Raw genomic sequence first — 16449 nt, forward strand, 5'->3', positions numbered from 1 at the left:
AGCAGTTAAAATTTCAGATTAATTAATAAGAAAATATGAACAAGATACTATCCGGATAATATCGTGTTCAAAGAAATCTAAATTTAATCATGTTTCTTTACTGTTTGAAAATATTAAATAAAAACACTAATGAACAATCCAAATGTTGTTTTTTTACTGTCTTCAGAAAATACTTACAAATAACTTTTGTATGTAGTAACTGCAATTTAAACAAGTTTATTTGGGTTCAGATACTGAAGTATTAATTTTAAGATCCTATATAGAACCATAAAATGTGAATACAATCTTTTAATCGAATTGATTAATAATTTTATTGATTTGAAAACTAAATTTAAAATGAAATGATATGACATTCACTCATCCATCACACATAAGCAATACTATTATGAACTATTAAACGCCAAGTGATTATTTCGTATTTTGACTATTATTTGTTCCATATTTTTCGAAACATACAATAAAAGATATTTTTTGAGTTCCTAGTCTTAAAAACAATTAAACGCTATATATCAAATTTCGAACGTTTTCTAGGTAACTTATATTATAAAATTGTTTAATATGATAATGTTTTTAATCTGAGATGTTATCTAAAAATCACACGATTAAAAAAACAATGAAAAAAACTAGTTCTATGAAGAATGCTATAAGATTTACAGACTGATAATTAGATATTCTTTTTGTAAATTGCATGATATAAAAATAATTTCTCATAGAATACAATAGCTAACGAATTCCGACAAATACATGATATATTTGAATCAAATCTAAAGGATTGTCATGTCAGTATACTGTGAATTAAATGTTCGAAACTATTTTTCATCTGAATTGCTTTTAGATAGATATGTCCAAGTGAGGAAATACTATTTTTTGGGTTCCTTTGCCGTTGCAATGCATTTCTATAATTTTTAATACATAAACTCATCAAAATACGTTGAAAAGTGACTAGAATTAAAATATTAGAAAATACAATGCCGTAAAGTTATCAATTGTATCTTTATTGCAAATGTATGGAACCCATCGATTCTAGTCGACTTATTAATTATTTTCCTTTCATAAAACGGAAAAATCATGCAAGACGAAACAAACTGAGAAACTAAATAGCTCATGACATTAAAATAATAGCAATACGTTCAACAAATTTTATCACTTTGAAATAAATGACATAAGCATTCAAATTCCGTTTTTACTCTTTGGAGTTTCTTATTATTATGGCAAGTTAAACTATACTTCGTAACAATTGTAAGTATTTCTATCGACAAAAATGTATTTCTGATAAATAGGTATTATCCCTTCCAGAAGTTCAGAATTCACACTTATCAATGTTCTTTTCAAAATTATTATCGCAGGACTATTAGTGGTTGAAAAACTATTTACCTAGATAATTTTTTTTTTAAATTTAGAGTAATATTTAACTTTAACAAACTAACATTCCAACCTTTAACATTCTCTTATCTGGAATTTTATAACAAAAATTAGTATTTTTTGTCAACTCACAAAACTATCAATTGTCTAAGTGAAAATGAGGTGCATGAAAAAAATGGAATACTTATTAAATGATAAAATTTTTACGTCTCATTTTTATTAGAATATTTAAAGACTGAAGAAAAAAAATTACTGCATTAAGTCATACGGAAAGAAAGATTTAAACTTTACCTTAACATAAACGCCCTCTTTGATAAAAGAGAACTTTTAACAAACTGAATTATAGTGATACTGACAATAAAATATTTTTAAAGTTAGTATGGCTATTGAATATTCATGTTCTTCTAAAAGAGTCAGAAAAATTTCACTCTTATATTTTCTGTGTATAACAGCTTTACAGTTAATTTTACCAAAATTACATATCACTACATGAATTTAAACAATAATAATATAATGTTTTATAAATATAAATATAAAAATATAAATATAAAAATAAAATTCTTACATTATTGTTAAATTTTACTGAAAGTGATGTATATTTGTTGAAAATAAGTTCCCTTTATTTTTGAAAATAGCATTATTGGAAATTGTTTTTTTCTGTATGTCTTTTAAAAATTGTATGTCAGATATTTGCATATTTTCTGTGCAAAGTTTTTCTAAATCTTTACAACTTATTTTTATTTATTTTGCGGAAAAATTATGATTAATTGCAAATAATTAAATATTGAAAATTTTTGTTAAAGTTAAATATTGAAAATGAATAGGTTAAATACATAAACATCCCAACGGAAAAAAATACTTCAATAATCTGAGTGAAAATTATTTATTGTAGTAAAATTTAAAACAAGTGACATTTTTTAAAATATAGACTAATGGCTTAACTGTTTCATTGTTTATATTTCTTTACGACAAACACTTCATTTCAGGGTTTATAAACTCTGAAGGAAGTCGATCAATATTTGCATAAAAGAAGGAATGAATAAATGAACATCATTTCAAGGTACAATGGAACAAAGAAAAGCGGAAATGATCGCATTTAAGATACTCCTTTATTTTCCTTTGCAATTTAAGAAACTAGCCTATAAAATTATAATAATTCTGTTTATATATTCATATTAAACAAGAAAAAAAACTTCAAGTCCAAACCAAATATGGCTTTTGTTTATAAAAAATTCATTTTTGAGAGAAGGAAAAAATGAGTATTTTATTTTCTGATAGAATTGATCTCAGTAAAAATTAAACAATTATTTCTCATAGAAATAAATATTTATCCTCGCAGAAATCGTTAAAATCGTATTTTTTTTATCTTTGTTCTTTTGTTTAATCGAAATAATTCCAGCAGAAATGAATTTATTAAAAAATATCAAGGTGGATGAATTATCTTCACAACAATTGTCCTATAAATGTTCATACGGGAAGTAGTCATATCTTAAAACTATTATATTTACTTTCAAAAAATGATGGTCTGGGAATTTTTAACTTTGTAAGTGAAAAATCAAAAGTGTGAATAATTTTTTTTCAAAAACATAAAGTGGATAGACATTGATAATAATCACGTACTTCACACATTTTATACTTCGTTTCAATTATCACAGTTTCAATTTGAAATTAGAGTGGCTGTAGTAATCTCAGGTATCTAATATATTTTAAACTATTCTTCCAAATTCCCAAGAATAAAAAGTACTCACCACTTGTGTGCAATTTCCACTCAAAAAAATTTCATCATATGATAAAACACACCTTATAACTCAAAACCACACTATATTTTAAGAGAGCAGGAGGAAAAAGTCAGCAGAATAAGATGTATGTGAAAAACTCTGTTCCCATCCTAAAATTGCTCTTATGATTGCTCTGAATTATATGATTTGGTTGACCTTCATCAGATATGAAAATTATTTGCTAATATGAAGCCTTTAATATCAAATAATTCATGCATTTCCTTTTTACTTCTGTAAAAAACATATACTTATCGTAAATACACAGCAAATCGAACAGAAAGTTATGCAATAAATAAATTCATGATGCAAGACTGATTGTTTTTCTTGGAATAAAGGATGGTGACATTTTTCGTGACCTGTTTTCCAATTACTGGGGATGGTTATTAATCTCGCTTCCTATTCTTATTATTTTGAAAATTGTTAGAACTTAAAATTATATGAATTTGGAAAGTGTAAGTAATCAGAAATATAGTTCATTTATTTTAATATTAATATTACGAATTTTAATGTTAATATTATCCTGTTATTTTATTTATACTATTTTGTACTTTTAATATGTTTATTGACAATTCCTTGGATCAAATAACTTTGCAAGTTTTTTTAAACCTTAAGGAATACAATACACTCTCGAGTGTCCTTCCTAATGTGGTGTGGAAGGACTGGTATGATAACAAATAAGTCGGAGAGGCCGAATTTCTATGCATTCATTTCTTTGTCCACCAATATCAGAAGACAAAGTTTTTATATCAAAATTCACCGTTATAATACTGTTACGAATCTGTGATGCAGCTTCCCAGCATAGTGGGTTCCATAGGAGGTCCCAGAGCTTGGCGACAAACTTGGCGACCATTTGGCGACTTTAGCGCCAAAATAGATTATAACCGAAACATCGAGAATTTTCCAGATCCGTCCAGTAGGAACGGAGATACGCCTCGAACGTTCCTGATTGGTTGAGAGGTTTCTAGCCTCGCCTCCTGAGACCTATAAAAGGAACTGCAGCTGCCGGGGAGTCGACGGTGAATTGAGTCGCGAGTCAGTGGAGTCGAAGAGTAGTCGGAAGCGAAAGAGTAGTTGTCGTCGTGAACTAGTGGTGAATCGAGTTGTGAACCAGATCGGAGAGTAATCGGAATCGACGTTAAAGAACTGGCCTTCCAGAGATAAGCGGAGCAGCGACGGAGTGAAGCTAGTGCTGAACTAAGCTGTGTGCTACTGTCTGTAGTAGAGTCTGTTGTATGCTGCACGTCTCGGCTGAAGATAATCGTCTTCTGTGCTGTATATAGTTGTCGTATTTGTGTTGTCCTGTGTGTCTTCGTGTAAATAAACGTCGTTGTTTTATTTTCTACTGCCGCCTGATGATTGAGCGTTCTCCACACCATATAACCCCCATTATCCAAACGAACCCCGGGAAAATTCGTAACAATACGTATTTTCTCATTGTGTACTAAACCCTCCATTTATCCCAATGTGAACGCATCTGCTACCCGGTGAATCATAGAAGCAATTGCCAGTAACCTGTGGAGTTCAAATAAAAGGCTCTGTAATGGTAGTTTATGTTATAAACTGCACTGCAAGTTTCAAGAGTTTCTTAGAGAAAAAGTACATTAAAGGATATAAACTGTTCACATTTTAACATACATTCTGTAATACCCAACTTAAATGCAGGAAACATAAACAAAACATTACTGCAAATCGTAGGCCTAGTTCTTGAGAAAATTGGCTCAAACTGATTTTATTTTTCACTGATAAATGATTACACATATATGAAAATTTAACCCAAAGATAAGAATCAAAACTTAGTTTTTAGGCTTTGAAAAAGTCTTTCATAGATGATTTAATGAGAGCTTTGCCTTCCTCATTTAATTGCAATAAAAGGAAACTAGGCTGGATAGTACGGAAGCCGGATAGTCACGAACTGGATACTCAGGAGGAAACTGGATACTTTTTAGGAAATTTGTACAAGATAATAGGGTTTCTCAGTTTTTTTTAACAATTTATAAATCATACTTCAAATATATACGGACTCGTCTAATTCAGTACCAGAAGGATAAAAAAAAATCATGCGATAAAAATAAAATCGCAACTAAATTGAATCAAATTTATGGCATTAACTGTCAAATCAATTCAGGTTTGATTTGCATTTATTACAGTAAAAAAATGTGTTCGATTGTATTAAAAAAATTGTTGTAAAAAAATTGTCTCATTGTTTTAAATGAGTATTAATTGATTGTGGAGGGAAAAGATTCCATTCGACTGGAGATATTTAAAATGAATTTTCTCTTTAATACGAGGAAACATTTTTCAGCCTTTCTAAGATATTGCAGTTTCTGAGATTAAGAAACAAGTTAAATGATTTTTTATGATAAACACTTAAGATTTCAGACTAATTTATAAAAAACAGGATAAAAAAGGAATAATATCGGCATATACATTCTTTATTGTATGTAACAAATAATCTAAATGCAAATCGAAAATATTCAAATTTATAAGTACGGTATCGTAAAATAAACGAAATTTTTATTATCAGCTGCTGTTCCAATAATTCAATGTCAAAAGTGTTTTCAATTTAGATAAAATATAAACGATAAAAACAGTGAATATCTTTGAGAAACAAAACATAAAATTAAAATAAAGGAGGGATATCAAATACCTCCATTTCTATGCGTCTTATGAAAATGATGCATGTGCTTAAGTGTTTTGAGAGACGTACGAACTTTTAGTCGATAACGAATTTTCCTCGTTAGAAAAATTAAATTTTGATTTAAGATCGAGATAAATGATTTAATTCAAAATTTCCATTCATTTATCAAAGCAGATGGTCAAAGTATTTAAATTTTCTATTTTATGACGCATTTTCTCTTCGAAGCTGATTCTGAACAAAATAAATTAAATTGAAGCTAGTAAGCCTTTGCAATGATATGAGAACTAACGACCCTTATTTAATTTTAAAAAAAATCCTATCGATAAGTTAGAATGCTAGAAGATTTCCTTTACATATAAGTTACTGTCTGGTAACATGAATTATTGGTGTTAGAAACACTCAGAATTAGGGCTTGAAAACTCACTTTTGAGCCTCTAAGATATTGCAGTTATCGAAATAAAGAGTTGTTCGTCTTATTGAAGCGCTAATTTGGCTAATTGAATTTATTTTTTCTGTCTTCAATATTAAGAAAGTTATACCGAAATGAAAATTTTAAACCCCTACCATTTCCACCCCCTTTGAGCTAGATAGATCATTTAAAGGCTAGATAATTTTAGAGCTAGATGGTCCATGGGCCGAGATTTTTACATTTCTAACCATACATTCGAAGCCAGTTAAAATCCAAGTCATGAGACGTTTTTGTTCTAATGCGGTGTAAAACAGTGAAAAACAGAAATTTTTTCGGACAGAAGAGGACGGCGAAAGGGTTAATGAGTTTAGGTCAAGCTTTGCTGAGAGTTACTTGAATAGAATGTTCAGGTGAAATATGGAAAAATGATATTTAATGTTAACAAGATGCATCCGTTTCCAGAGAACTATTGCTCTGGTGAAACATTTAACTAACCTTTCTACCATGTTAATAAAGCTTTAAATTAAAAATTTTAAAAATTAAGGTTTTAGTGAAGGCTTCCAGACAAATAGTTGGATAAAGCTTTGCGGTGTGATATGAGGCAATTATTTCTATCTAATGCTAATGAAGAATCGTTTTCAGAGAACTGAATAAATGAAACTCTTAACTAATGCTTTATAATGTTAATAAGTTTTGGTGAAGCTTTGAAGAGAGATACTTGGGTAGAATCTTTTGATGAAATATGGAACCGTGATTTTTATTTAATGTTAACATAGTTTAATGCACCCATCTTCAGAGAACTACCGCAAAGGGGAAACTGTTAATTAACGCTCTATAAAATTTAGTTTTCTATAAATTTTAAAGCTCTATAAATTTTCGTTTGCTGAAGCGTTACATTGGGATAGTTGAGTAAAACTTTATGGTCGGACTTAAGACACTTATATTTATTCTATATTGACTATGATTAATGCTTCGGTCTTCAATTAATTAATTACTTTTGGTTGAAAGAACATTAACTAGTGCTTCAAAATGTTAAGCTTAATACTTTTAAATTTGTCAAACTATAATTATTAAAAATTGAATTTTTTAGCGTTTATTTACATGTACATTTAGGAAGAAAAACTGGTGAACTGTTAACCGTTATCGGGCATGTGGCTTGATTTCAAGATAAGGAATGATTTCTATAAGCTGGTATCTAGTCCGTTGCCTATTGGTACTTTGAAGTTAGTGTTTCCATTATGAAGCTGTTCTAGACTTAGTGTTTAGGAATTATTATCGTTGCTTTTGAACCGCAATCAGATTGCGAAAACGATTTGAGGAAGCATGTTCTCCATTAGTATTGAAATACATAATTAGATATGGGATGCAGATTTTCGAGCTATTATGAAAAATTTGACTGCAATATCTCAAACAGAATTGTAAAGGATTTCGACTTCTTCAGTTTGTCCGTGCTGGCGAAAAGAGATGCAGTAGTTAAACAAAACAAAAACGTCATTTAGAAATTTAATTTCAGCCGAATATTAACATTGTGACGGATTTAATATATATAAAAAACAAAGCAAATGAATGATTTTTTTGAAAAAAGAAAAAAGAAGGATTTTAATATGAGTCCATTTTTAAAACATTAAAGACTTGTCAGCAGAACATTAAAGAAGGTCAACAGATTTAAAGTACAGAACCCGAAAGATCGAATAGGCTGATTTAAGTTCATTGGGAACGCGTTCTTTAGGGAATCAACAATTAACTGTAGCCTTACAGTAAAGTGTTACAACAAACAATGCAGATACTTTAATGAATATTGTAAAATATGTCCTTATCAAAATAGCATTTAAATTATAGGATCATCAAAGGGATATTTATTACCACTTTATAATTAAATAGTATTTCTAAAACTTTTAAAAGTTTAAATGAAATATGGATTTATAAGGAGTATAAACTCCTTGTTACGTCTGTCTATTTAGTGTAACACTTGACCATGTGATGGCAATAATTCAAACAATAACGTCTGTCTATTTAGCGCAACACTTGACCACGTGATGGCAATATTTCAAGCTGTAATTTATTTAGTCCTTTTGTAAGGATAACATTTGATTAAATACTAATAAAGAACTACTAATTTCTTATCTTCTAGGAAAAATTTTTATTGTCTCAAAATTATGCTGTCAGTTTTTGGAATACAATAAAATTATATCGGTATATTTCCTTTCCTTCAAAGAACCCATTACAATCAAAAAGGAGCGCGTGGTTTGAAAATACGAATTGAAATTATTTTTACCATGCATTTTGGAAGATATTATTTACACTGCGCTCCACAGAGATATGACAAAAGTACAAGGAAATAGAAATAAATGTATAATACGAAGGAAAATTTGAATAATTTAAAGATAATTGCCGATAATGGTATGCGTTATTATTTTTTTGAGCCCTAAATTTTTGCCAAATGTTTTATGAACTTCATAATTATATGCATATTTTACATATTATGCATATTTTACATAAAATTTTATTTCAGAGCACGTTGCATTTATTCCGCTTATTCCGGTAATATTTTCATTGAATTTATATAACTATTCCTTCGATATTCTGCTTTACAAATGTTTTCCGCACTTCAAGTATATTTTTCAATTTTAAATTACCATCATTGGCAAATGTAGCGTTCACTCAAAATTCTTCATATTTCACGTTATATTTGTCGCGTGATTCAGTTAATCACGTTTCTAATCAGAGCAAAATGCTACAGAAAAATATTCAGGCATTTTTAGAATGATTTCGGGAAAGAATTTTAAAAAGCAAATGTTCTGAAAAAAAATGGAAACAGCTAGTTATTTGGAATTAAAAATATCGTCTCATACTTTTAAATTATTCTTTTTTCAATATATGATATGTAAACAAGATGTGGATTGAAGAATATGTTTTGGTACTTTTTAAAGATAAATATTACTATTCCATTATTCAAGGACTTTGTAAAATACATGGTATTAAAATATTTTAGTGAAATATAAGTATTATAAGTAATCGGAAAGGGTAAAATCGTGAATCATTACTTTTAGATGGAAGAACGAATTCAAGTGATTATCCGAAAAAAGCTACCTCTGTTTCTAGTATTTCTAAAGCAAAATCACTGGCGACTACAGAAAATTGTAATGATGCAGAAAATTGAAAAGTTTCATATATATCACTAGCAACAAGAAATAAAACAATAAACTGAAATGCACAACTTAAAAAAGCTAAAACTAACTTAAGAAAGCCAAACCTGCTTTTGCCTAGGCATGTACTCTTGATAAGACATGGGCTTAAGCAAAAGAATGTAACGAAAATAAGCCGAATCTCTACCGAAAATGAAGAGGAAAATATATACAAATCTGGATCCATCAATGCAAAAAAAAAAGTTTCTATAAGGAATTTATGATTATTGTAGGATTGTCTTATAATGAGAAATTAAAAATAAGAAGAATGGTAAAAATATTAAAATGAATTTTACAAGCTGTCAGGTGAAAGTTTTATCGGCTATATTTACAGAAGAAATTTCATTTCTTTATCCCACTGACTTTTTAAACTTTTTTAAGACAAAGCTACAAGGCGTGCTTCGAAAAGTATTGACGGATTAAAAAAAAAAGAATGGTATAGATGTTGCATACATACCTTTTCAATATATTTCTGCGAAGATTCTTGATGCTTCACCTATGGACTATTATGGCTTTGGCCTGTTGAACAGAGTTCCTTTGAAGCGCAAATCCACCAAAATTGACGAATTCTAGATAGTAATAGAAGAGGGATAGAAATCAATATATTACAAAATAATATTTGCAACAAAAATACAAAATCACATTAAAAAATAGTATTTACATTTTAAATATTAATTTAGCGGCCCAGAAACCGTTCTAAAAATGTGCAGTCATTCTCTATTTAAATTTGGGTGCTGCGCAAATCCTATAGATTTTAGAATTTAATTGAATAAGTTTTTACAAAAAAACTGAATTTGTTTCTTCAAAGTTTTGTGAAAGCTGGTGGTGGTTCCATTGTCTTGCAAGCTTGGTAAGATTGATAAATATAGAGTGAGTGCCAACAACGGCTTTACACTGATGAAGCTCATTAACATTTACTTTAAATAAAAATTAGAATTTTGTAGAAAAAAATGAGCTTTGCAAATTGTGAAAGAGCCTAGGCAATATATACAGTGTGCGAAAAAAGAAGAAGATTAAAAAAAAGGAAGTAAAGAATTATTATTTTTTTTAAAATGAAGATGAAAAAATTATAAAAAAAGGGGGTGTCATGTCTCTAACCTCCATGCAGCTATTCCGGGCTCACGGCTGAAAGGAAATGAAGTGAAGAGAGAGAGGAATAGTAGCTTGGAAGTAATGGTGGCTGATACCGGTAGTGTGTGTTGGTAGAAACTCCGGTGGGAACTCCGAGAAATGAGTTTAGATTTAAATTTGAATTTAATTGTATATATATATAAATAGTTATCGATCATTTAATCTGTAAGATATAATAAACTTGCGGTGCCAAGAAAAGTGTCATCACTTATGTTAAGGCACGCGACAGGGGAAAAGGTGAAAAATAAAAAGAATTGCGCATAAAAGAAAGACAGAAATAAAAATTATAATATTAATAATAGAAAAAAACTGAAAAATTAAATAGTTATATAAATCGTTTTTATACGACTTAAATTCACTTCTCCGGTGGAACAGAAATAGATTCTTGTGAAAAAGTTAATATTCTGACAATCCTTTGTTTCCACCTGGAATCTTTTGCAACTTCATGCATAGCATATTTGAGGTGATGGAAAATCGATTAGTTGAGGTCTCTTTATAACGAGATAACTAACACGACACTGGTAGTATGAGTAAATAAAAGTTGGAAACTTTAAATTAAGGAGTTATTCTTTAATTTTTAAAATTATTACATGAAAAACATGCTTTAAACTTTTTAAAAATAAAGAGAATAGAAAAAAAATTTAAAGAATTAAAGTATTTAAAGAACTGGATTTAACGAATAGAAAGAATTTAAATAATAGAATAAGCACCTTTATAGAATAGTTACTTGCTTAAAAAATCATAAATTTAATGAACAAGAAGTTATGCAGAGATTCAAAGATAAAATTAATCTTAAATTCTAAAGGAGTATCGAGATATGGATTAATATTTAGTTTAGATTATTTGCTAATTTTCTGATGCTTCAAATCGTAAAAAAACCCAATTATATTATACAAGAAATAATGTCATATATATATTATAATTTATATAAAATAATGTTTCATGTATAGTGTAGAATACTGAGATTTGAATGGAGAAGATATGAATTTGTAAGAAAATGAAACAAAACTTTATAGTTTTGATTTAAAACTCTTTCAGCCCTTCGGTATTTAAAAAGGAGGTACAATTCAGATTATTGATATACTAAAAATTAATAAGGGAAAAATTGATTTCGCTCTATTTAACTTATATGAATACGATTAAGTGTTTAGTTATATAAATAAGATGAAGTGATTCAGTTTATATTAAGTTACTAATGTACACCTTCAATGGTTTACTTTCGTTAGTTTATAATATTAATAAATTAAAAAAAACGATTTCGGACAAGAATAAATTGGATTTTTTTTTATATTTTGCAATTCCGGAATTGCATTAAAATATATATAATTGTATTGAGCTGATGCCTATATATATTAATGCTTACAATGAAATTAATTGTCATATAAGAATGTCGAAACTGAAGTAATTTGTAAATCCTTATATTATGAAAATAAAATAAAAAAAAAAGAAAGACTTTCAAGGTAAATTTTTACTATAATAAAAATGATCAATTATAATAAGTGATAAGTTAATGTATTTACCTTTCCTATGTACTTGTTTATGATTATATCCCATATCATTTGCAATTAAAGTTTCAGGAAATCATGAAAGGTAAGCAGATATTCAAAAAAATTCTGCGAACATCATTATTTTTCTGTTTAGAAAATAAATAAAAAATATTTTATTAAGAAATTTTATACTTTTTTATACTAATTAGTTCCTTTTACTTTTAAGTTTTTGCTGATATACAAATTTTTTTCGCTTGAGTGATCGTTTTTTCATTTCTCGAAGTTTCAAATCTGTGTTTGATGCAAAATAATGCACAAGAATTAAGTATTTAAAACATAAAAAAAAACATTCAAAATAAATTTCATTTTGCACCTTATCAATGAGTAAATGGGACAGTTCGAATTTCAGGATTTAAATCGCGTATTATTAAATGTAATCCGTAATTTTTAATAATTTCCTGATATGCATTTTTGATAGAAATAAATTTTTTATCCCTTTAATTCTTTTATAAGATTTCTTTGCTATGAGTATAAATAATCGTCTACCGCCGTCTTTAATATTGGATGTATTTACAAATATTCCGTCCTTTTTTTATCCCCGTCATTACAGGATAAGTAAATCTCAAATTCAGTCATCTAGTAACAGAGACGATTATTTTATATTTAAATTGATTTAATTGATTACTTTTTCGGCGTGCAAATAAAGCCTAATCATGAATAAATAAAATAAGTCAATGGTCTAAAGTCTGTAATTATCGTTATTTTATATTCTCCCTTTAGAAACCAAATTGAAGGTTATTGCTAATATATTATTGCTCATTTTTACAATTTTATATTTAGCGTTGAATTTTTTTCCATTAGTGGATCACTATTTGTTTCAATCTGAATTTAGTGATTAGTTTTGATTTAAGTGTTCATGAACATAATGACTAGAAATAATCCCATTTTAAAGAAATAAAACTTTTAATGTTACTTTACACACATACGAATGCGCACACGCACACACACGCGCAAGCACACATTTTATTATTTTACTTTGTTATTTATTTAACATTTCCAAACGTCACAAAGGAATGTAATTGAAATAAAATATCCCATCAATAATTATATCAAAGCTATGAGATAGAAATGATTCAATAATGATATTAAAAGAAGATAGTTTTTGTTTATGTGCTCACACTTTGAAATATTTGAACAGTATACCAAGAGTTACTTTATCAATTTTTCTTTCGCCTTGATTTTCACTAATGCAAGTTCATCAAATAATATAAAAAAGTAATTTTAAGCTTTTAATAATAAGAAATATTTTAAATTGTAATATTTTGCTGTTGGCGGGGGAGCGAAAAATCGCCAAATAATTTAGACATGCGCTAAAAAATTTTAGCGTTAGGTTTCTGTGCAAAATTGGCATAAGTCTTGGGGACGGATTTTTTTTCAGGAGGGAGCGCAGGTTTAAATTATTTGGCGACTTTCTGCTTGCTCTTGGCTGATAGAACAGTGTCTAAAATATTTACATCCTATTTAGGTTTTCTTATTTTCAATTATAAATTCTGCAATTCTTTGTCAAGAAATCCAACGATTAATGTGTCTAAAATTAGCATAAAAACACTCATCGTAAAACTTACAACCAAATGTTTTCCCTATAGGAATGCTGCGTATAAAGAGCATTGCATCTTGCATCCTCAATAAAGTTACGGATAATCTCATTCCCATAACTTACTGAAGAATTTATAATCGCTCGTTTTACTACCATAAACGGACAATTTAGAGCAAAGATTGACTAAAATTAGAATTACAATAATAATTTTACCAACTCCTTTCTCTACAATAAATCTTTGAAATAAAAGCTTCTGTAACAACTTAAAACTGCCATTTTCCTGCACAAGAAAGTTTTATGATTTAATTATCTTTTAAAGAATAAAAGGTCACGAGACAGTCCTTTCAGTTAAACATAATACCAAGGAAGATAATTAATTACATATTCAAAGAAATTTTTCCCTCAGACAATTCGCAGTTCAGTTCGAATGAAAATCGGGTTCATAAATCTTCTCATTGTAATGATATTGGCTGAGAAGGAGATATTTTATGAGAAGCATTTACACTACAAACCGGTGAACTGACACTAATGTGGGACTAGCAAGAGAATGAATTCCTTTCTCTTTTTATATATACCCTTCTATATAAAATTCTTGGACTTTCTTCTATTTTATATTTAATTAATAAGAAAACTAGACAAAAATGGAGTATGTATATATTTTGATGCCAGAATTAAAAAAGAAATTCTTATCAACTGGATTTTGATGCCAGAATTAAAAAAGAAATTCTTATCAACTGGATTTTGATGCCAGAATTAAAAAAGAAATTCTTATCAACTGAAATGTTTATTTAATTCAAATAAATGTAGAGTATTTGGCGTTACTCTTATGATGGCATTCCTTTTTTAAATTGATTGATGTATATTTGCATTTATCTAACGGAACATCGTAATCCACTTTAATTAATTTTTTCTGTAAGTAATATTTTTGTTTAATAAAAAATATATATTAGCGAGTTTACTAGAAAACCAATACGAATGATTTTCAAACCAAAAACTCAAAAACTGTTTTCATTACATCGTGTGAGAATTTGTTTATTTAATAATGAAATAATAAAATATTAATTTTAAATTTTGACTACAAACATATATCGACAAATTTCTTACTTTAATAAGCGAAATTTTTGGTTTTTCATATCAACAAAAATCCCAAAATTTCAATTTCGAAATTCAAAATATACTTTGACGAGATACCACTAGCTATATAGATAGCATGCGAGATCAAAATTACATTTTCTCTTTCAACACAATAATTAAATAATACTGATCTGCAATTTCTGCTCATTTGCTGTAAAATAGTGATGAAGATTTTTCTAAACTTTTTTTCCCGTTTCGTATGTAAAATGAAAGATAAAATGTTATTATGCTACAATGCTTTCGTTCTCAATTTCAAATTTTTCGAATAATCAATCGAGTTTCCGATAATTTTTTGTGTTTAAGAGCAATTACATAGAAATAGTATTCCATATTTTTCATTACTAGAAACGTGTGTTTAAATGAACGACATGTGCAAATTCACTCTTCACTATACAGAATGTACTTAAGAAAGTTTAATTTCCAATTATTGTTTTAAAGAAATTTTCATCATACTATTAGAAACACAGATCAGATTACTTAATATTCAAAATACAAACATAATAGACATTAAAAAATCTTTAGCTCTTGTATGATAAACTGACACAAAAATCAATCATTTCATCGATTTTATCTATTATCTCTACTACTAAAAAAAAGATGTTGGTGCACTACAGGCCAGGCCGGTTGATCTACAGCTACCAACATTGGTACATATATATCTTGGAGGGTGGGAATAAACAACTCGGAGCAATTTTTTGAAATATTTTATTACAATTGTAATTCATTAAAATTTAACTTGAATCTTGACGTTTCCAGAAATAATGTCCGAAAATATTATTGCTCGAAAATAATTTTTTTGTACCATTTCAAAAATCGTCTTTTTTTTAACGATATTAATCTAATTTTCATGCGAATTTTTCCTGAATTTTTGGCAATTTTGATAAAATATATTTTTTCGCAATTTCCAACAATAGATTAATTATATTGTTTCCCTGAAGTTAAGGCCGTTTTCATTGTTTCAAAAAATACTTAATCGGTTGATTTTTTTTTTCATTATTGAAAATCAGACAAGAAGGATTTCGCTTTTAAAAAAAGTGAAATAAGTTACAGTATCACGAAAGTTCAAAGATAGATGTACTGCAACGTTTTCGATAGCGCTATGATGTCATACGACTGCATCTTCACGAGGAAAGTTCATATACACAATAAACCGAATTTAAGTAAGACAGTTTTACGAATTTTACGAATTATTTTTTTTTTCAGTAATACGGATTTTACGAATCAAATTAGCTGAATTATAGACATGAAATTATATCGAAATGATTTATCTGAAATTAATATAACTTGTATTCCTGGTGGATCAGCTGTTCGACTGAGATGACTAATCCCTACTAATTATAAAGAGCACTTTTGGCTGGCGTCCTGGCCTAGGGGTAGCTCGTCTTTACCATGATCTGGGCGTCCCGGTTCGGGAATGGTTGTTCCTCTCCCTGTGTTCTATCTGTGAGGTGTGTGAAAGAGCCCGCCTGTAAGAAGGTTGTGCAAGCGAATGTGTGAGAATGTGTGAGTGCCATCTTCATGTGAGCTAGAAGTCAGACTCCTGGCCTCAGGTGCTTTTACCCTCAGAAGTTGCTACCCAAACTCGGTTTAAATCGCTGACTTTGCCAGCGGGCTTGTCTATGATAAGTGCATAAATAACAACAACAGAATATTTTTGCGGACGAGCTGCAAGCCGGACCGTTTGACATACAATTGCCAAATATGATACATATATATTTTGGACTAAAA

At 28.7% G+C, this 16449-nt stretch overlaps 1 protein-coding gene across 3 annotated transcripts in view; it reads right to left on the bottom strand.

Annotated features, from left to right (window-relative positions):
• Positions 1 to 16449, bottom strand: part of LOC129983989 (SEC14-like protein 2) — a 113410-nt gene that overhangs the window by 46575 nt on the left and 50386 nt on the right. For all 3 annotated transcript variants that reach the window (XM_056093726.1, XM_056093727.1, XM_056093728.1), the window contains one exon: positions 9830 to 9941. The gene's annotated coding sequence lies outside the window, so the exon portion shown is untranslated. The remainder of the gene's footprint in view (positions 1 to 9829; positions 9942 to 16449) is intronic.

This window comes from Argiope bruennichi, chromosome 9 (assembly GCF_947563725.1).
Source record: "Argiope bruennichi chromosome 9, qqArgBrue1.1, whole genome shotgun sequence".
Taxonomy (NCBI): Eukaryota; Metazoa; Arthropoda; class Arachnida; order Araneae; family Araneidae; genus Argiope; species Argiope bruennichi.